The sequence below is a fragment of the Rhinolophus sinicus genome, linkage group LG03 (assembly GCF_036562045.2).
Source record: "Rhinolophus sinicus isolate RSC01 linkage group LG03, ASM3656204v1, whole genome shotgun sequence".
NCBI lineage: Eukaryota > Metazoa > Chordata > Mammalia > Chiroptera > Rhinolophidae > Rhinolophus > Rhinolophus sinicus.
This window is the reverse complement of record NC_133753.1, coordinates 166,736,140-166,760,269: the sequence shown is the minus strand read 5'-3', so window position 1 is coordinate 166,760,269 and position 24,130 is coordinate 166,736,140.

Here is a 24,130-nt window from a genome sequence, read left to right as displayed (position 1 = left end):
TTACAGTTGAGGGCCGGCCCGGTGGCTCAGGTGGTTGGAGCTCCGTGCTCTGGGCTCTCAACCACAAGGTTGGCAGTTCAACTCCCGCAAGGGATGGAGGGCTGCGCCCCCTTCTACTAACAATGGCAACTGGACCTGGAACTGAGCTGCGCCCTCCACAACTACAATTGAAAGGACAACAACTTGACTTGGAAAAAATCCTGGAAGTACACACTGTTCCCCAATAAAGTCCTGTTCCCCTTCCCCAATAAAATCTTTTTAAAAAAATTACAGTCGACCCTTGAACAACATGGGTTTAACTGTACAGGTCTACTTATACACCTGTGCAGTTCAAACACATGTTGTTCAAGCGTCAACTGTATTTTCCATTTGCGCTTAGGAATCAGCAGATACAGAGGGCCAACTGTAGGTATACACAGATTTTCTACTGCACAGGGATCAGCACCCCTAATCCTCACATTGTTCAAGTGTCAACTATATATTGAGCAGTTTTCTGTCATAAAGTTGTCTTCAAAAACAATTTGAAAAGACAATACATTATTTCATCTCATATGTAGTATAAAGTATTTACTTACTCTCCTGCTGTTGGATAATTTAACTTCTTCCCAATTTTTGCCTTAATAAATGAAGCTATATTCAAATGCTATACATCAATGTTTAGTAGCTTCTCCAAAAAAAATTTTAGGATAGATTCTTTAAAAAAAAAAAAAAAAAAAGAACTATTACTTTTTTAAATTTTATTTTATTGGGGAATATTGGGGAACAGTGTGTTTCTCCAGGGCCCATCAGCTCCAAGTCATTGTCCTTCAGTTGCCATTTTCAATCTTTAGTTGCAGGGGGCACAGCTCACCATCTCATGTGGAAATTGAACTGGCAACCTTCTTGTTGAGAGCTTGCACTCTAAACAACTGAGCCATCGGCCACGCCCCCAGGATAGATTCTTACAAGCGAAATTATAGGATCAAGGGACATATACCTACATAGTGTGTTTTTTTCTCATTCCACCTGGGAGGGGGGAGGGCCTGGTAGCCCTGTTTAGTCACATCTCAGTATAGATGCAGATTTCCCTTCCTATCACCTCTCTCCATGTCAAGGGCCCCACCTCCTATCTCAAGGCATCTAAGAGCGTCCATTGAAAAGAGGGTGTTTTGTTTTTTGTTTTTTGGTTTTTGTTTTTTTTGCATAAAGTTAAATGAGAAGTGAGTATAATTTCTCCTGAATGATTACTGAAAGACATGCTGGTTATTGGACCTGAAGTTTCTCACCAACACCAACATGAAGGGCATCTAAGTGATTTCCTGTTGCTAGAAACAGATGCACTCTATGTAGTATAAGTTGGAGCCTACTCCATTCCTACCCACAAAATCACTGCAGGTCCCTGTGAGCCTTGACTCTGCCACAGGCACTTTAAGCACTGAGTGTTGTACAGATTCATGTAAGCTGCTTCAAACATTATGGAAGGCATTGTCTACAAACAAGTAAATAAGAAAAATTATAAACTGTAGAATAAGAGCTGGCAAACTGCAGCCCAAAATCTGGTCTGCAGCCTGTCTTTTTAAATAGTTTTATTGAAACACAGTCTCATCCACTCATTTACATGTTGTCTATGGCAGCTTTCTACTACAACTGCAGAGTTCAGCAGCTGTGAGGGAGATCGTACGGGCTCAAGCTTAAAATATTTACTATCTGATTCTTTACAGAAAAAGGTACCTGACCGCTGATCTAGAATCTAGGCTACAATTACTGAGCCAGGTACTGTATTCACACACTCCCCTACTCATCTGTTGAGCTTGTTCAACTACATATAACTTCCTATTCCACCTATGAATGTCTTGTATTAGTGCATTGTTAATACATCTGGCCTTAACCTCAGACCATTTCACTCATTTGTCATAATTCATTTTTAAATTTCATTCCTCTCCTCCCATTCAATTTTGGTTCACAATTTATGTGCACAAACTATGTTTCAGCTACCCAAATTAATAATGAACATGTTAAGTAGCATTTTTTCTCTCTGGAAATGAAGGACTTAAGTATTTTCAAATGCTTGGTGAGCAGCACTATTGATATTTCTCTTTCCCTTACTCCTAGTAAATATTACACTGTGTCTGTGTGGTCATAGTTATTTCCATCACAAAAGACTCTACAAGCCCAGGATTACCTCATCCCAATAGAAACAAAGGAGAAACGGAATTAGGCTGAAGGAAAAGCTAAAGTAAAACCATTTTCAGTGATATCAAAGGGACTTAGAAATAATAAAGTATATATCTTTCAAATAAATGTGCCTTCTTTCAAAAGGCATTGTGGCATAGAAAACTACCTCTAAAGTCCTAAAAATTGCCATTAAATGTAAAGAAAGATAGAAAGTATCATTAAAATTAAAAATCAATTAAAGGAATTCTAAAATATAAAATATTTGCCTAAATCAAATCAACTACAAGAGAAAACACATACTTATTTAAGAATTACATAGAAAATTGCAAGATACTTTTGCCTCCTAGATAAACAGTTAGTTAGTTAATCACTGTTTTCCAACTGACGTAACAGGGATGTACTTGCGTGTATTATTTACAAGACCAAACACATGATTAATAAAAAGACGCAGTTTAAAACACCCTCTTTTAATGTTTTTGTTATACAAGTGGACCCAGATTTGTGATTAAACCTCGTCAGAGAAGCATGTGAAAAAGTGGTATGAATCATTACTGATTTCCTGCCTTGCCCCTTTCCAAAGAAACTCATCCTTTTCCCCACATAAAAATAGATAAAATGCTGACAGTTATAAAACCATGTGGAGAAGGCAATTTGTTAAAAAAAAAAAAAAAAAAAGAAAGAAAAAGAAAAATTTTAATCTCTAATGCAAAGCCTTCTTACCAAATTTGCTTATATGTCACTTAAGTCCTTCCTGGAAGTACAAAAGTGATTCACAGCTGAGTAGTTAGAGATAATTTTAGAAAGAACCCCTTTTGTTTAAGCAAATAATGAAACCTTTTGCCAAGACTTGGAAACTGCAAGTTTCATTGGCATGTTGACTTTTAAAAGGTGAAATAGATAGTCTTTGGTAGCATTAACTAGAGCCTTATATGTGGGGACAATAAAAGGTCTCAAGAATCTCCAGAGACTTCTTTTACCTATATTTCTATGATCCTATTGTTTGATGAAATCCAAGGGTTGCTCAAGGAAAAATCAATTTTCAAAACTTCACATAGTGGGCGGCCTGATGGCTCAGTTGGTTAGAGCACGAGCTCTCAACAACAGGGTTGCCGGTTCTATTCCCAAATGGGATGGTGGGCTGCACCCCTTGCAACTAAAGACTGAAAATGGCAACTGGACTTGGAGCTGAGCTGCGCCCTCTACAACTAGATTGAAGAACAACCACTTGGAGCTGATGGGCCCTGGAGAAACACACTGTTCCCCAATATTCCCCAATTTAAAACAAACAAACAAAAACTTCACATAGTGTTGGTAGATTCATTTCCAAGTTTTCATATTCAGGAGTCCTTCCCAAACTAGCATCCATCCCTTTGCCTTTTTTACTTTCTTCCATGTCCTCTGGGAATTGGGTACTAAATTCATTTTCTCCCTCTCTCCCACTGCCATTCCCAGCCCCATCTCTATATACCCTTTGCAAAGTATAAGAAAGGGTCAATCTTTGACTTCGGTGATCTTCCCTTTCAGTATCTGCTCTTTTCTTCCAGGAATCTAGCTCCATATGCTGGGTCCTGTATTAGTTACCTATTGCTGTTAAACAAATTACCCCAAAATAATGGCTTAGAATGGTAAGTATTTATTATCTCACAAAGTTTCTGTGGGCCAGGAATTTAAATGTGTTTTAGCTGGGTTGTTCTGTCTCCAGGTCTCTCCTGACATTAGAGTCAAGACGTCAGCTGAGGTTTACAGTCTTCTGCAGACTTCACTAGGGCTGCAGAATCCACTTCCAACATGATTCATTCCGATAGCTGGCGAATTAGTGCTGACTGTTGGCAGAGGGCCTCAGTTCCTCACCACAAGAAACTCTATAGAGCTGCTTGAGTGTTCTCACAACATGGCAGCTGGCTTTCCCAGAATGGTTGATTTAAGAGTAAGGCAGAAGCCTTGATGTGTTTCGTGACCTAGCTTTGGGAGTCATTTCCACAATGTCCTATTGGTTACAAGAGTAACCCTTGTTCAACATGGTAGAGACAACACAAGAGTGTTACTAACAAGAAGCGAGAATCACTGGGGGCCATCTTAGAGGTTACCATAGACCCTAAATGTCCAACGCCTTCCACCCTGGCCTGCCTACACTTGTCATGGCGTCCTCTCCAGATGGCCTCCCAACCAAAGCAAATCTTTAGTGCATTTATCCTCTAGTTTCCTATTCCTTACTAAGTGTAGCTTTGCTGATCTGATAAGTTAATTTTTGTTATTGTGTTCAGAGAATGCTGCAGGGAAAAGTATTACTTCTAGCTCACATTCTCCCTTACCAGAGAATAAGAGTGAAGGCCTTGACTAAGCACTAACTCTAGTGTAGGGAACATCAGGTATACTACAAACGAATGAGGAAAATGTCCTTGCATTAAGTCCTGGAAAATCTCACCATGTAGGCACCTACCTACTCCCACAACTCTTAAGTCCAAGTTTGGAGGGGACAATATGAACAGTAGAATACTTGTAGTCACAAGTTTTTACTTCAGCTTTCTGACTATTGACTGGAATCAAAGAGACCACACTCTGACCCCTGTGCACACTTGTGTACCCTCAAAGTCTGGCTAACAGTAAGTACCCAATAAATACTAACTCAATAAAAGTAGGAAGGTCCAGACAGACTTAGTTTCTGAATAACCGCAGTACTATATAGTTACCTACCTGCTTTCTAGAAATTTAAGAGGTACAGCTTCCAAAAAAGAGCAGAGGAAAAGCAAAAGAAACATTGTTCAATACACTTTAAATCAATGCAACACAGTCACTATTAGAAGAGAACAATTAGAAGCCCAGCTCTCTGAAATTAAAAAAGCCAGACAAAGATGACTTCATTCAAGTAATATCTTTGAAATTAAAAATAAAAGAATTACAAACAGTAATTATCAGAGATTAACAATAATAACTGCATTTACGGAGCATCCAGTTTGGTCCATGCACTTCGCATACATTAGCTATACCTCTTTCAACAATCCTGAAGGACAGATATTAGGATCTCATTCCAAAAGGAAATGCAAATAGGAGGCCAATGACTAGTAAAAGATAGAAAGCGGGGCTTCACACTCAGATTCGTCTGTCTCTAAAGCACAAACTTTTTCTCCAATGCTATACTGACTAACTTGTTCTTGCCTCTAATCAAACTCCAGACTCACAGGTTGCTGCCAATAGAAATCCAGGTAGCCCCTCGGCTCTTCTGTCATCTGCTTGGGCTCACGTATACAGATGTTGTCAGATTGGCTCAGTGCAACTGTGGGCTTGCCCAATAGGCGGGCCTGCCAGACCCAGGGACTTTATAGGGTTCATCACGGTCTGTATAACATTCTTGGGGATTACAGAAAAAATTTGACTGGGTTAAGGTCTACCTTAGCGCCAAAGCCTATAAACCATGGTGATGTATACAATTTGACTGAGAAAGGTAGAGAAGAGAAGAATGTAACATTTATATTTCTTGAAAAACAATCAATTAAATTTATTTTTCCCTTATTGGTGTACAGACATATGCAATGATTTTTCTGTATACCACTATTTTTTAATTTTGTAGCAACATTCATCTTTACCTGAGAGTTATAAGCTATAATAAAGGATTTTTAATGAGAAATAGACCCAAAAAAAAAAAAAAAAAAGGATTCTCCATGCTCACATATGGCCACCAAGCATACAACCTCCAAAGAAAAAAATCATCTATAAACTACAAATATAGAGTTTTAAAAATATTGAAACATACTGTGTTGAATTTTATCATCTAATTACTCAGTTGTGAACAACACTAAAATACTTAGAAAGGGAGTAGAAAATAAACGAAATTCTCCTTAAGAAGATTATTCATAAACTTGCAAACTATTTAATCCTCCATGGCAATCAGAAAGAAATAGTAGCTTTTTAATTTCTTAAAATTTCATAACAAACTTTTTTAAAGTGTTTCCATTCTCTTCTTTGCATGTCATTGAGAACTTAACTTAAAATTCAAGTTATCTAGAAATTTAATATCTTCTACATTTCAGCTTTGTCCTGGCATGGTAGAGGACACAAAGAAGTATAAGACTTGTCTTTTCTTTCACAACATGGTTCTCAAATTTGAACGTGCATCTGAATTGCCTGGAAGGCTCGTTAAAATACAGAGTGCTGGCCCCCACACCTGGAATTTCTGTTTCAGCAGCTCTGGGGTGGGGCCTAAGAATTTGTAGTTCTAACAAGTTCTCAAATGATGCTGATGCTAGGGTCCAGGGTACATTGGAGAACCACTGCTATGGAACTAAGTCTCTAGTCCAGATAAGTAGGCAAGACATAGACCTCTATGAAGTGCAGAATTCTATGCAGCAACATAAGATTAGACACTAACTTATAGAGACAAGTGACGTAAGAGAGAGTGGTGTAAGAGAGAGTGATAGCACAGGCAAGAGTCAGCAGAAAAGAGGTGAGACTTGGGTTGGCTCTCATTAACAGATAGGAGGAAAAGGAAGAAGGGCATCTCAGACCCACATCTGCATGTTGGTCTCACAAAGCAACCAAGCCACTCTGGGAAGAGATTCTCCACTGGTCAGCAATGGCTGATATGTTTGACAGGGTACAATGGAGCCAGTGAATGCAGAGACCATTGAACGCAAACTAAAGGATTCATGGGCTTTAGAAACCACTAAAGGTTCTTTAGTAGAAGAGTGATAATTTTAGGGAAGATTTAGTGAGGATTTGGGTGAGGATTAAAAGGCAGTAACATACATTTGATTGGTGCCAGGTGAGACCAGACAGAGGGAGGCACCAGCTAGATGGTAAATGCTGTGATCTAGTTAAGGTGATAAAAGCCTGAAAGGTAAGAAGACAATGAAAATCAAGAGGACAAGGCAACTGAAAAAGAGAACTTAGTGACTTACCTAACACAAAGGCCAATGCAAAGGAGAGAGATGGGAGTCCAAGTTTACTGAGGTTACGAACCCTATGACTAAGAGAAAACTATAACAAAATATTTTACTTCCTTGGACAATGTCCAAGTATTTCTGCTGACAATATAATATCAGAAGGTAGTGACTTAAGGAGGAATGGGAGAGTCTATTTTGGCAAGTTTCAAACTTTCCCTAATCTTACCGGGTCAGGATTTCAAGTCTGAATCTCATTTGTGTCCAAACCCATTTAAACTCTTTAAAAAGTGATTTCCTGTTTTAAAGAGAAAAAATATATATTTTTTAAATTATTCAAAGGGCTTAAATACTTCTTAGACATCAAACAACTCTTAAGAAATAATATTTTGATGATTTAAGTAAAATTAATCAAAACCATATGGATTGAATTTCCTTTCAAATACACATCATGTTTAGAAAGGAAGGGTAAGACTGCTTCATAAAATGAGTTTGCTCTTTTATCAAACCCAAAATGGCTGAAAAACTCTTCAAACATTCAAATTCCAGCCAGATTTTTCCTACCCTAGTTTCTATGTTATTGAATATCAGAATTCCTCAGGCCATCTTACATTTTTTAGTCAATGAATCATGACACTGGTTTCCACAAAACATAATATTTATGGACTATTTTGATGTGTATATATCTGCAAAATCAGGTAATACAGTTGAATGCTCCAGTGAGAGCTTCCATACATAACCAAGAGCACCCATTGCTGTAGTAACCTATGATGGTGGTCTTCATATATGGCAAGAAAACTGTTCTCCTGAGTAAACCCTATTCCCTAAGGATCCATGGGGAAGCTGTGGCCCACTGAGCACCCCCACACACACCAACTTTTACACACACACACACACACACACACACACACACACACACACCAGCAAAACTGTAAGGGTTTTGCGTCTTCCTTGTACGTTCTGATTTTCTTTAAGCACAAAGTCCATTATCCTCATCTGATACTTTGTCATCCCCCAAATCCCATTACTTATCTCCCCATACTCCTAATCTCCACCTTCCTGATTTCAGCATTGCATTCCTTCAAAGCCCTGCTCCTGCTCTGTAAAAATAGGTAATAATAAGCTACTCATTAGCTAAATCCATAATTTCTTCACACTTGAGGAGTAGAAAGAACTTTATGGGTCACTTGCGATCGATCAGCCAAGTGAACAGAGTTCCCCTATGAGAGAGACACAGCTAGCTGGTCAGTAGCTGAGCCAGGATTAGAGTGCAAGCCTCCTGATTTCATTTCCATTTCCCCTCCCCCATTACATCACATTACCTCTTGAATACCTGCTTTTTACACATGACTGCATGACTCCTGAGTGACTGTCCTTTCCTTTAAATCAAAAATGAACCATTTCCCTGGCTGATTGCTCAGTCATTTGCTCTCAACTTTCTGTAACTATCCCAGCTAAGATGTTTATGGTCAGCTTTCCTAGAGGATGCTGTGGGCAGAGGAGGTATTATTGATCAAAAGAGTATTTCCAAGGTGCTCAAAGCATATTTCATTATTTACTACTGCTGACTCGAATGCCTGAAGTCAGATCTGTTCCACACTACCTCACTCAGTTTAAGGCAGTAATTTGCAACTGGGAGTTACTTTTGACCCCCAGAGCACATTTTTGTTTGGGGGCGGGGTAATGCTCCTCATGTCCTCTGGGTAGAGGCTAGGGACCCTGCTAAACCTCCCACAACAGCCCCCACAACAAAGAATTATCCAGCCCCAAATGGCAGTACAGCAGAATTGGGGGCCGTGTTTTTGTTGAAGGGGCTGTTGCAGCCATCTATGCAAGACTTTCCATACTTTTCTAGGATTTGCGGGTAATAGCTAGAACCTTCTGTCTTGGAACATTCAATTCCTACTATGTCTAAGGCATTGCACTGGGTATTGCTACCAAATTTACATTAGAAACATAGAATGCTATAGTCCTGCAAAGTTCTATATACAGTGAAAGACTTCATCCAGATATGTTCCTGAGCTCGCTACATTACAGACAAAATGCTGAACCGTTGGAAGGCATAATGTGCCTCACTCATTGCTGGGATCAACAACAGCCACTTGGACCTGGTGGAGAACTTTCAAAAGATGAATGCGGTGTCAGTGCCCTGAAGCCATCCAAGAACAACCAGACAGGCATCTGTAAAGAATGCTTTGCAAAGTGAAAAATGGCCACGTGGTTTCTTTTGTTGTTGTTGTTGTTGTTCTGCCAAGTAAAAAGCAAACTGTGCTTTAAATATTTCAAGAAAGAAAAATCTCCCTTTGATACCATGTCTTATTCACTTTCACCAAAATGTCATCCTGTCAGGCTGGGTGCTATCCAGGACATATCAAAAGCCTCTTTTATCAGTGTTATTCCTACTTTGAACACATTCTTTTAATTTAAATCAGTATGACTGGTTTGTATTAAAATATTGGAAAGGTTCTTGGGTTTCGGACTGATAGTAAATCCATGAAAAAGCAAATGGCTTTTCCATTTCCGGGAAATCTAATTAAATGTTGTAAAAACAAATGTGCTCTGGTGTGGTATATAATGAAATAATATTAAAGAATAAATATTGAGTGTCTGTTGTTCAGTAAGCTCTTTGAACTCTGAAGAATGTGAGAAAAATACCTTCCCAAGCTAGGGGATCTGGAAACAGGGAGATAAGGAATGACAAATGCTCCTCAAAGCTACCTCAGATCCTCCATGCTATAGAAACCGAAATCAAATTAAGAGAAGACTTTCTCTGCAGGCTCAGGTAATATAGCTCTCCTGTCAGGTGACAAATTTTGTATCTGAAGGATTTATCTCTCCCACAGTCCCTACCAGAATCCTCAGGTGAGAAAAAATATAAGCCTAGGGCTGTTATGTCCCTCTCAGCCCCTCCTCCACTACCACCACCTCACACTCAATCTGTCTTGATAATGGTAGATCCTTCCACAAGATGGCGGTCAGAGTTTATCTGTTTTCAGTGTCTATCTTGACAAAACATTTGTGAAGTTCAGTGATGGTGCCATGGGATCTCCTTGAGGGTATATGTGGTGTTGTAGTGACCCATAATCTACATTGATGCCTTTCTGACCAACTCACACACAAACAAAACAAAAACAAGGTGTTTGCCCGGCAAACAGAGCTTCAAGGTAAGTTCCTTTCCAACCAGATTGATGCTAATAAACCCATCCTATAACTGAAATTTGATGCCTGTAGTTGGAATTTATATTTCTACAGAAAAAAATATCACTGTGAGTTATGTCTCACAATTGACAAGCTATTGCATGTACTATCATATTCCATGGTTTATAATTTTCTGACACTCTCCCCCACCCCCCTTGGGGGATCTTACTTAGCAATTATAGAGCTTGCACTGACCAGACCAATAATGCTGCTCATTCCATATCTCCTTCCAAGTCTGTTTAACTGGGATTGTGCTTAAAAAGAACTACAACTACCTATTTTTCTGCCAGCCTAAATTCATGGGGAGCTCACTTAGTAAGTCTGAACCACCTCTCTTGCTTCCCACTTGAAGAAGAGAATCAACTGTCCATAACTTTTGTACAAATAAGGTGAGTTTTATAGTTTTCCGTAAAGATACACAAACATTTACCCTCTCCCTGGACATAAGTAAGGCACTTACTATCCTAACTCAGGTCTCTACAATGCTTAATAAACTGCAACACTGATGTAGTAAGTCAGCTTTATTTTGTCAAATAGAGATCTAATCAATGTGGGCCTCCCCAGCTGCAGAGTCCTCTTCATCTAAGGAACATCCTAGTCACCAGCATCCTGTCTAGTCCTTTCTCATAATACCACTGGGCTCAGCTGTGTCTGTGTGTGTATTCAGCCTAAATGTTTACAGTGGAAGGTCATGGGAGCTGTCAAAGGACAAATGATCTAGTTGAGTGAGATCATCATTGCAATTAAAGATACAATTAAAAATGAAAACATTCTATAGTGAAACACTAAATTACCTCAAAGACTCTTTATTCTTAGTTCTAAAGCCTTCAGAACTATTAGGTTGGTGCAAAAGTAATTGCGGTTTTTGCAATTATTTTTAACCTTTTAAACCACAATTACTTTTGTACCAACCTAATAGTAGCATAAGCAATCATTACTGACTTAAATATGTAAAAGTCACATTTAAGGATAGAACAGCAAGCTAAAAAATAATAAACAACTTTCAAAATGTTGTAAATTTGCTGCTACACAGATAAAATGTTATGCCATTTTCAATTTTTCTCCCTCTGAGATGACTGATAAGCAACAACCACACAACCCAATATTCTTAAGTTAGCAGTTTAACATGACAATTGTAATATCTTACTGCATTTAGAAAGGTACTCATTGTATATTGTGTATTGTATTCTCTGAAATCCCAATACCTAGCATGCCTACACAATGCAAGTGGTAGAGAAATGCTTGTTGACTAGACTAAACAAATGACTATGAAGAGCTCTTCTAAATTAAAAAGGTTTTAAAAAATGGGCAAAAGATAGGACCAAAAAACATATATAGCCACTAAACATGTAAAAATATGCTCATCAACACGATATATCAGGGAACTGCAAACTAAAACAATAATGAAATATTTTTCATCCATCAGACTTTAATTTAAATCATTTAAATATTAGGTCTTGACAAGTGAAAACAAGCACATTCAAACAGTATAAATTGATTCAATTTGACAACATATCAAAATGTAAAATGTGCAAATTCTTTGATCTAGGAATTCTACTTTGAGGAATCCACACAGGAGAAAAACTCAATATGTGCAAAATTAGGAGGTTCAATAAAGCATGGTTTGTAACTGAAAAAAAATGGAGAAACCATTATATGTCCATTAATGTCCATAACAGTGGAATAGTAAATAAATGATAATCCATCCACATTATGAAGCCCTGTGACATCCAATTTCTTGTCAAAGGTAAATTTCTTATTCATGTTAAAAGACTTCTGAGTGTCATTAAGAAGAAGAGCATAGTTAAAGAACAATAAGAAAGATATAATCCCATTTCAGTTTGCTTTTTTTGTTTGTTTGTTTGTTTGTTTGATTTGTTGGGATTCTTGCTTGTTTTTTGTATGTGAAGTCTGACAATTAAGTTCGCAAACTTGTTGCAATGATGTTGCTAACCTTTTTTGATATCAGAGGGATTATTCATTATGAATTTGTACCAAGTGGACAAACAGTTAACCAAGTTTATTATTTGGAAGTGCTGAAAAGGCTGCGTGAGAAAGATAGACGACCTGAACTTTTCACCCACATTTCATGGCTCTTGCATCACGACAATGTACCAGCTCTCACGGCACTGTCTGCAAGGAAGTTTTTAGCCAGGAAACAATTAACTGTATTGGAACACCCTCCCTAATCACCTGATCTTGCCCCCAATGGCTTCTTTCTTTACCCAAAGATAAAGAAAATATTGAAAGGAAGACATTTTGATGACAGCTCTGATGGCCATTCCAGAAAAAGAGTTCCAAAATTGCTTTGAAGGATAGAGCAGGTGCTGGCATCCCGGTGCATAGCTTCCCAAGGGGAGTACTTGGAAGGTGACCGTAGTGATATTCAGCAATGAGGTATGTAGCACTTTGTCTAGGATGAATTCGTGAACTTAATTGTCAGACTTCGTAGACTTTATTGAAGAGTGCCTGGGATTGGACACAGAGGATGTGGGCACTAGAACAAATCAAACAATTTTGAGCTAAATATGTGATTCCTCTTTTCCTTAACTATCCTAGCAAGATGTTTGCACTGACTTCTTTCTCTCATGTGGTGGCTTCCAGCCTCATGCCTTCTCAGCGGTTTTTCACTCTCCTCCATGTTTTTGCTTTTTTTTTTTTTTTAATGTGAGTGATTGTACATATATAGCCATGGACTGCATAAAAGGATTCCAGAAAAAATGCACATATGATTTGATGGTGGTTTCCTTGGGGATGGGAATGGAAATAAGGGTAGAAAGAGTTTTTCATTTTTTATTCTTTATTTTTTTAAACATCTGTATAGTTTGAATCTAAAACAAGAATGTACTCATGTATTTGTTGAGTAATAAAAGAAAACAGGAAAGGAGTAAGAGTGATGGATTATGAGTGGGGATTTTTGTTATTTGTTGTTGTTGCTGCTGTTGTACTTTCTTTTATATGTCTTCCTGAATTGTTCAAATAATTGCTTTTAAGATACTGGAAAGACTCAGCCTCCTTAAATATCTCCTTCATATCAATTCTAGAACCAGATATTTGTCATTTATTCAATAAATATTACACTGAGGCTCTACTGCAAGTAAAACTCTGCTAAAATTCCCTTCTTTCAATTTTTCTTAGTTCCTTATTAAAATGCAAGTATCTCTCTCCTCCTCCCCTATGGCTGAGGTGTAAAACCTATTTTCAACTAACACCTTGGGAGATTCTGGTAGCTACGAAAAAAATGGGGGCGGGAACTGTTTTTGTTCATTTATCTGTTCATTCACTCAGCCATTATTAATTGAGAATTCACAGTCACTGTAACAAGCTGGGGATATAATAACCTCATTGACCTTTAATCTAATGAGCAAGGCAGCAACAATAAGGCTAATTTATGAAAGGAAAGGAAGGGAGGCAGGGAGGGAAAAAGAAAGAATAACAAATATGGTAAGCACTACTGAAAAAAGATACGTAGAGCTACGAGTGTCTATCGGATGTTCTGATCTCTGAGGGGAAGACTTCCCTAAGGAAATGACTACATGGAGATCCAAACTTTGAACTGTGTTTTTGGCAGACTGCTGTTGGGGGACTGGTGTTATTTAACTAACTCATAGGAACTTCTTACGTCTAAGGAACCATACAAAATAAGGACTACTTGTACATATGATCTCCTACCACCCTCTTGGGACATGGGGTCTTGCTACCTTCATCCTCGGTGCACTGGCCTTTCACATGTTTACAAAACAGTATTTCATAGTGAATCGGGACTTACAAGTGTGTAGACAGAAACTGAGATTGATTGAAAAGTCTCGAGTTGGCAGCAGGAGAAGTAGAGGCCTGGAGAAAGGAGACCAGTTAGGTGGCTAGTAGCCAAGTTAAAGAATGTGGTAGCTAAGAGTAGAGACAGAGAAAAGTAGACAGACCATTAGAGATATTTGGCAAACATTAATGAAACAGGATTTGATGAGGAATTCTGTAGGAAAAGGGGAGTGTGGCGGCTGACGCCTAGGTTCTAAGGCTTGCATAAGCAAACAGATATTGGCGACTTTGCCTGGGCCAAGGAGCATAGGAAGAAGAGAACTGGGACTGAAGGACAGGCAGGGAAGCTCCTGAGGTCAATCTTCAACATGTCCAGATTGAATGGTCTTTAAAACAGCCAACTAGAAATGCTAAGGACGAGCTCAGAAGAACACTACAGGCTGGAAATGTAAGCATGGGAATCACTGACATACACATGTGTGGGTGATGTCGAGAGGGACACACAGGTGCCGAATAAAAACAGAAATGAGTAGTGGTCAATAGCAAAAACTACCTAATTATGACAGGACCAGACCTGATAACCATAAAGTCCACTGAGATAAGGCCCAACTGCCCTCTAGTGGAATCCAAGCCATTTTAACAGCCTGCACCATGAAATACATTGAGCTGATTTTCAAAGGACTATAAGCAGAAACATTGTAGGCTTTCCGTGGAAGAAAAAGGAACTCAAGGAAAGCTACACAGACCTCCATAAGCAAGGCTCTGGAGAAAACAAGGTTTCTCTCTTAACGGAATTCACAACAAGAAAGCTAATTAATAATTGTGTTTTTTTAAATACCAGTCTACAATCTTTTTTCTGTAATTCAAATGCTATCCAAGTTTCTAAGAGCCAAAATGTTTTTTCCCTAAACTCTTTTGGTGGCCAGACCTGAATTGATTTGAACTTATTTGGTGGCAAAATCTGACCTGAATTTCCATGAGGCTATTTATAGTCTTCATTTATCCCCCTTAGTATAAATATCATGCCTTTCATTGCAAAACCTTGATTGACTGTGGATGCAAGACCAGACCCAAATGAGGGTATTACATAACATAGTAAATGCACCTGATTGCCTTTCTAAAAATCTAAAGTGTAAAATCTGCAAACTCAAATCTAAAAATTCCAAGTCTCAAATGGTCCTGGGGTTTTTAACTAAAGGATCAGACAGATTGCCAATGGCAAAAGAAATCCTAACATTTCCATTTTTAATCATGGGGCTATTCAAAAAAGGAAAATTACCACTGAATATTTAAACAAAAACATATGAAAGTTCTAGTTATCTAAGATTCAACAGTTGTGCAACAGAAAATCTTAACAAAAGACACAAGCAAACACTTAAATTTGACTTTTCCAGCAACAGGACTAACGATCCAATGAGCTGCCACTGTCTTGACAGTGTATGTGTATGCATGTACATGTGTGTACACAAACAAGTGCACAGCATGCCTAGGAATCAGGAGACAGGCATAGACTACATAGATGCTTTTACTCTCCCTGAGCTGTAAGCCAGGGCTGGGGTTCTCCCTGCTTCAAAGTCTCTAGGAAGTGCACAACACAGTGGACTTTGGAAGAGCTTACGTCCTAATCTCATTCTCTTCTTCATACAAATCTTAAAAACTGAGATGCAAGAAATCTAGATGAAGATTCTATACAATGATTTTCCCTTAAAAAGTACATAAGAAATAGGAATAGGCATTTTTTCACTAAAATTCTGCCAAGGAGAAAACATTGTGTGCTCTGAAAGGCCCCTCACTGTTGACATGGAAAAATCTATGATAATCTTATTCCTTGTGCTTTTCCGATAGCTGCATGGTCCAGGGCCAGGAACAAGTCAGGGCAGAAATATTGTCAAAATTTTTTATTTCATCTTATGTATACTAAAAATAGACTAGTTTAAAGTGCAACTAAAAAAGCAGTACCTTAAATTCATTTAGAATTAGAGACTTCGTTGGGTATTTATTAATTCAACATATACAGTTAACCTTTGAACAATGCAGGGTTAGGGGCACTGACACCTCCCCAGCTGTCGAAAATCTATATAACTTTTGACTCCCCAGAAACTTAACTGCCAGTAGCCAACTGTTGACTGGAAGCCCTATCAATAACATAAACAGTCAATTAATACCTATTTTGTATGTTATATATATTATATACTGTATTCTTACAATAACATAAGCTAGAGAAAATGTTATTGAGAGAGAAAAATATATTTACAGTATTTATTTTAAAAAGGCTGCATACAAGTGGAGTCACACAGTTCAAACCTGCGTTGTTCGAGGGTCAACTATATTTACTGTGTGACTACTAAGCACCAGGCATTGTCCTAGAAATGGTGAGCAAGACAAAGTCCTCTTAATTCAGAAGTAGGGTGAAGAAGCCAGAGAGAATGCTCGCCATTTTGCAGATGACAGAAATAAGACTGAGAGCATCCATGTGTCCACAATGAAAGCAAAAGGGAGAAAACCTGCCTGCAGGCCCTCTGCCATAAGTCTCTGTCTACTAACCCGTGGCCCTCTACCTGACCCACTGCCCTGCAAACCAGAGGCTAAGGCAGACGGACATCAGAGATTAGGCCGAGAAGAGTAGCAGAGGTGAGCACAGCAGGAAGTCACACAGCCAGCCAGAACACACATATCCAAGCCCCAAGAGGAGAGCAACAACACAAAGGCCCCAAAGAAGCCAAAGAGGAGGTTTTGGGGAATGACTGTGATTCTCAAAGCCAAAAACACCAAAATCCAAGTCTAGATTATTTTCAGGTCTTTTCTTAGAATGGATAGAGTGGTAGAACTCATTTATGACTGGTATATTTATTATGATTTTCCTCCAGGGCTGCCTTAAGATGAACATTCGAGAAGAGTCTTCTACTAAAAAATAGGAAGTAATCCCAAGAACAACATACCTTGATTTTACAGGGTGCCTTTTTTCCTGCCAAGGACCTCAGAGCACTTTGTGAGGGTACCAGATTTCCAATGAGCAGTAGCTAGATAGGAGTATTTCCACAGTCTCTTGGAATTTCCTGAAGAAAGATAAAGACAAGACAGGGGTCACCAAAGGCCACAGACACATTGTGTAAAGTCTGTATTCATGCATATTTTATAGACAGGTATGGCAAGAGCCAGAGATGTTACAGTTCTGTAACCTTTTGGCTCCCAAAGGATTGAGACTGGCCAAAAATGCAGGTAAACAAAATACCAGCTGAAAACTCCTCTACAAGAATGCTTTGGAATATCACACCTGGATTTTGGCTCCAAGCCACCACAAACAGAATATGTGGGCTTACTGGCATTGGAACAAGAATATCCGTGGGAGAAATCAGGGGAGTAGATGGCTTACGGGCCTGATAATGGGATATGTTTTCCTTCTTATCTTCTGGCTCAGATTCAGCCCAGGTGGAAAGTGACAAAAAATGGCTGCCTTATTGTGGCCTCTGGGCTTGGACGTTTCCACTTGGGTCCTAGTAAACAAGGATCCACCTCCCTCAAACAAAAACCCCAAAAAGAGAAACTTGGAGCAAATGTCTAACAGATGTGCCAAGAACTCAATGGGCCGTAAAAAAAAAAAAAAAAAGAAAAGAAAAGAAAAAGAAAAATAACAATAATAAACCAAGAGAGAAAAAAAAAGGAAAGAAAAAAATGGGAGGTAAAAAGCCTCCTCATCTTAACAGGTGGTTAGAAACTGGCACAAAGGCTACTCTAAGTGGTAAATCCATCCGGGGTCTTGAAGGAGGGCTTGTGTAGAGAAGTAGTTGGTTAAGGCATGAGAAACTCAGTTGCTAGATTACATTGTAGTGAGCAACACCTCAGCCTCAAGTAGTTCTCAGGCAGAAGGAGATGAGACAAATCTAAATTTAAGTGAACACCTAACTAATACAGGCACACCTCAGAGATATTGCAGGTTTGGTTCCAGATCACCACAATAAAGCAAGTATCGCAATAAAGCAAGTCGTAATTCTTTTGCTGGTGGAGGGTCTTGCCTCCAATTTGTAAAATATGCAACACCTGTGAAGCACAATCAAGCAAAGAACAATAAAATGAGGGGTGCTTGTACGTGAATGCTGGAAGCCACTTCATCATCTTACCCATAAAGTTGTCCTTCATTTCCAACTTCTTGAGCTACAACCATGCTTCAGAGTCAAGGTTTCTCATCTTCAACACAATTGCCATTTTTGAGCTGGATAATTTTTTGTGGCTGTTTTGTGCATTGCCGAGCAGCATATCTGGCCTCTACCCACCATATACCAGTAGCAGCCCCCACCTACCCAGCAACTGTGATACCCCAAATGTCTCCAGACATTGCAAAATGTCCCTGGGGGCCAGAATTGTCCTTGGTGAAGATCTACTGCTCTAGGATAAGGGACCAAATGGGGTAGGAAAAAGAGCATGAGCTCTAGAGCCGACAGAGCTAGATGTGGGTCCAAATTTCACTTTTTATCTGTGTGACATTGGGCAAGTTATTGACCACTCTGAGCCTCAGTACCCTTGCATGGACCATGACTGCCCTGTTGTGGTATTGGGAAGATTAAATCAGATAGCCTGGCATACGGTGGGTGTTCAATTTTCAGTTTTCTTCCCTCCTGGCTTCCTAAATCCCTTTCAACGCACTGATACCTTCCATATTATTCTAACCTCTCCCCTACTCCTCCTCTCCAACAAATTTCCTAATTCTTTCTCTGGTCAGCCCCATGCACAAACACCAAACTGAAATAAAAAGACTTGAAATGATGCCTTAGCTTTGCATTTACTGGCTAGGTGAACTTGGACAAGTTATTTAACATCTTTTGGATGCTCTGATATTAAATCAGTATCATTATCTTGGTATCTACAGAACTGCATGAGGTTATTACTCACCTGCTCAGCAGCCTGACCTGGCCCACTGTTGCTCGGTGAGTCATGGAATATATGGATTGCAGGCTCCTTTTACTCAACCAAGTTTATGTCTTTCTGATTCTCAAACATGTCCATGCATTAAGACGTCGTGTGAAGACTTTCAAAACAAAACACAGAGGCTCAAGGCACCACCCCCAGAGTCTTACTTAACAGGTCCAGGGTGGGATTCAAGCCGCTATCATTTTTTTAAACTTCTCAGGTGATGCTGATATGTGGCCAGGATTGAGACTTACAGTCCTACACTCAGACTCTCCAATCTCGGTAAGTGCACCTGCTCACCATCCCTAACTCATGACTAACTCCCTCCCACTCACAAGCTTTGCACAAATGACTGCCCCTACCTGGATGGCTTCCCCAACTTTTCTCATACAATCCTTGGCTTTTCCTTCTTTCAAAACTAACTCCCTTTTGGAAGCCTTCCCACTTTTCTCTGGTACTGGAGCTTGTTCACCAATGAAAATTTTTAGTACCTGCATGATATGCGATGTTTAGAAAATGAAATTTATTTTTCAAACAAAAATTAAGCATTATACAGTATTGTTAGACAGTGTTGTATTTCAGAGGAGAAATTCTGGGAAAACTTCTATAAAGAGTATCACTAATCAGAACATTAGTTTGAACTCTTCTTATTTAATGGCTGTCAAAGACAGTTTACGAGCCACACAAGAAGGACCGTATTGTTAGTTACATAAACTACAGTTCATCTTTATCAGCACACCTTGCTCACCAGACTTGACTCTAAATATCTTTTAGAGCTTTCTAAATATTAAACTCACCATTAAAGGATGATTTATTATGCTGGGAACATTTAAAAATCATCTGAAGACAATTGTTAAAGTATTTTTGGACAACAGCAGTGTTGTTAGCATAAGAATGTGGTCTTCCAAGTTGATGACTTAGATAGAAACACTTATTTGAATAAATAATGATATCTTTGTTTTGAAAAAAGTTGTCACTATCAATCAAAACATCTTATTACTTTAAGTTTCATTACTATTACTAGCTTGAAAGCTGTTTGATTACAGCGGTGATTCTCAACAAGGGGACATCAGGCAACATCTGGAAACATTTTTGATTGTCAAAACTGGAGGAGGTGTTTGCTACTGGTCAATAGTGCCGTGGTTTAAAACACTGGATTAGATGTTTCCACGGCTGTGGCATATTTTCTTGTATATTTTGACCTGTCTGTTCTCTCTTTAGAAGAAATTTCTTCTTCATACATTCAGTGCAGAGCTGTATAGATAGAGGCAACAGGAAAGATGCTATGTGACCAGCTAGCAATTTTTTTTCTGGTAATTGGAAATCCACATTAATCAGGAGTCACTGTCCCAAAAAGAAGGTGTGATAGACAACAGCATAATGTTGTCATTGGGAGTGTCGCCTCTGGAGTTAGCCTGCCTGGGTATCAATCTCAGCTGTCATTCACTAGCTATGTGTCTTTGCACAATTTACTTAACCTCTCTGTGTCTAAATTTCTTCATCTGTAAATTGGGAGTTGTACTATTTACCTCTAATTATTTTTGTTAAATATGCCTGGCATATAAGAAGTGCTCAATAACTGTTAATTATTATTATATTACGATCATCATCATCTTTTTAAGTAAACATCATTTCAAAGATTGAAGTGCTATGCATTTGCAGGAAGTGCAAAGTCAAGTGAACTCGTGATTGGAATTGATAGGGGACTTGAGCAGTAGCCCTCAACCTTGGCTGGATATTAGAATCACCTAGGGAGCTTTGTATAAAACCCAAGTCCAGGCCACACTGCAGACCAATTAAATTAGAATTCCTGGGGATGAGACCCAGTTATCAGTATTTTCTTAAGCATTTCATGTGATCCCAATATGTAGCTCAGGTTGGGGACCACCGCACTGAAGTTATTAACAAAGTATATCTCTCAGTGGGATGGCAAGAGGGCATAGTAAGAAAAGAAACAAAGGCTGTGAAAGAAGAGGTGGGGAATAATCTTTGAGCTAATAAATACGTTCAAATTAATAAAGAAATAAAGATAAGCATACAACAGTTCCTAACCTTTGAAAACTTTGCAGCCCCTTTACCAATAAAATATATAAGGTGTTATGGGAAAAGGAAGGGAAAAGCACTAAAATATAGCTATGTGTGAAAGTGACTATAAAGCAAGTTATATGGAACTGAGTGAGAAAAGAAAAGCTCTGTAGAAAGCTGAGGAGGTAAGAATACCTAAGACAGAGTGTAAGACTGGAGATACGTCAGCTAGGATAGGGTGACAAGATTTTCAAAATTAAAAAGAACTGACACCGATAGTGCAATAAGGAGTTCTGAATAACCAAGGAAAAGTTATTTGTTGTTGATATTTTTTAAAAGTTTAAATTTACAGAGATAAGTATCTTATTTCCTCACCCCAGAAAGTACAGCAAACCAACCATGCAATCTTAAAAACTGGTCCACTCCACTGGGCCTTGTGTTTTATAATATTGTGCCAACACTGTACAGGGCAACAACCGCCAGGGAAACCCCACCCACCAGTCTAAAAGCAGACCACTAAATTACCCACGTATAATCAAGTGAATTCATTAATGGAAAGGAATGGATGCTTTCTATTCCTACCCCAAGAGCCAAATATAGTAGATAAAATTTGGTATTCAAAAGACATATTAACATTCAGAACCAAACCACCCTTTAAGAATGATAATACCAAAAAATCCCATTAACAGAAACATATCCTATTGACCTGGGTGTCGGTCTTTGAAACACCAGTTTTTTCCTTTACTGTTTTTGCCTTCTACTTTAATTTAAAATAAAAGCATGTACAATCTTCACTTGGTAACCACTAAAACAAGTTGAAGAAGTTTTCAGTGCCTCCCCAAAGGCCTATTAAACAGACCAAAATCAAACTATGGAAGCAAAGCTACCCCCACTCACTGGAACCAGGCATGAGCCTTGATGCCCTGTTTTATTTTTCTATGTGCACCCTATTATGGACCTATGCAACAATACAAGACCACCACACAGGGAGGGGAGGGGCTTGAATTATAACAGCTGTGGTCTCAGTACAGGAACTGCAGCCCACTGTGAAATTCTCCATAGCTCTGGATCACAATTAGAGTAACACCTGTGCAAAACAGGTTTTTTCTGATCCCCTAGAAAGCCCTCTATTTCATGCAGGCCCAAATTGTGTTTGTTGTTCTTAAGCCAGTTCCCTGCCTCGGAATTTAGACAATCATTCAACTGCTCAATTTCATCCCTCCAAAGCAATCCAGAGAGTTCATGAGAGATATATCAATGAGTCAGTTCATTCCTGCCTCACCCAACCCTTCTCTATGTGACTCCCTGGGCAAGATAACTTTTACAGGGATGAAAAAGAATATCCTTTGTCTGTGATACATAAAGGCTCTTCATGAAGTCAAATCTTCCATAGCACTGATGGTGTGGGGGAAGGATGTGATTCCTCCATTTCTGTAGGACCTACTCCACAAGTGAAAGAGGCACAATTACATGCCCCAAAGGAAATGGTTACCAAAATCGAGGCGATCACTTACACTAAAAAATTTCTGTGGTTTCTGCTTAAAAGGAGGCAAAAGAATGTCATTCTTGGACACTACTGAAAACGTGATTAAGACAACTCTTCAGAGGTCCACAATAGGGACAGGAAATGTCAGAATCAAATTTTCAGGCTCAATTATTCATCTCATAAATAAATTTTGAAGATGGGTTTGTCTTATGAAAGTTGAGAAGTACAGTGTTTAGCAATTATGCAAACCCTGAAGACTTGGCTCCCTGAAACCATTTCTGTTGGTCTTGGAATGCTGTCTGGATCCAAGTAGCTGACAAAGTATTTTATTATTATTATTAATAACACAAGGCTTTAAGGAAGGTATGAGCTCTCTGAGTGAGTAAAGAGACTCTGGCTTAATTCCATTTTTCCAGTCTTACTATGGACCAATGGTTGCTGATTTTCTAGTTATACTGTGCTCTTGTGTCTTTTCTAGTAATAAAAATTCATTATTCAATTTGGGATGAATTCAAAGACCCAAGATGTTGGGTCCTTTCAGAAGGCTTACAGAAATATTTGCACAAAGGAAAAGCAGTTAAACTCTCAGTAGATAACAACTGTAAGAATTGTTCTCCTGTCATGCCTGGCCACTGGGAGTACACCTACAGAACAGCTCATTGCTGTTTCCCATCTATCATAAATTATCAGAGCAGGCGTGCATCCTATGGAGACTTTCAATGAGATTTCTAGTACTCTCGTGGTCCTCATTGTTCAATATAGTCAAACAAACTAAAATGTGTGAAGCCCTGTAAAAAAACACTTGCAAGCTCCAGGCCCACCCTCTAGGGGCTTGCATTTTCAATCGGTAGACCACATTTGCACATAGCTAGCCTTACAATTGTTTCAATGGAATGCTTACTACACAGTCGGCGTTGTGCTAGGCACTGCAGAGGTTTCAGAAGTGTGAAACATGCCTCATCCTCAAGGAAGAGGCGGTGGAGTTAGTGAGACAGGATCAGTGCTAGAAAGGAGGGCAGCAAGACCTGGAAGGATCCGAGAAAACTTCAGGAGGAGCTGTGCCTTTAGCGAGGCCTGAAACGATGGGTCAGATTTGGGTGGAAGGAAAGCGTTTAGGCAGGAGGCTAAGATAAACAGAGATGTGAAGGCAGAAAGGAGTATGGCAGTATCATGTGCGATTCACAAGGGGGTTTCTCCCCTCCCTTTTTCTTTTGTTCTTATTAGATCCATCTGATGGGGACAAGGTTCGAGTTATTTGAAAGAATTTTCCTTCTTATGGAAACAGAGAGACAAGGGAACCTTTGAATGAAAGAACAGTGACAGCTCAGTGGATTAGAAATGTCTGTGTCGGGGGAGAAAAGTAGTCTGAAGGATTGTAATTACAATACAGTGTGTAAAGTGCTGCCATGGGAATACAGAGTCCTGGGGCTGGAAAGTTCCCAGGAAGACATGACTCCTTTTACTCAGCTAGGTGACCACACACACACACACACACCCATCACAGACATGGTGAAACTTAGCTGCCAATTATACGAACTGGGAGAGTGCAGAACACTCCAGGTGAGGTCCAAGTTTTTCATCCTTCTGTCTGACTTCATGCTCTGCCATGCATGTGCTCCCATAATTACACACAGAGCTTCATCCTCGGCTTCCGCCAAAAACCCACTAAGCCCTTGTTGAATGTATTCCCTTGATTACAAATTTACACGGTCCTGAAGAGAGACTGCAT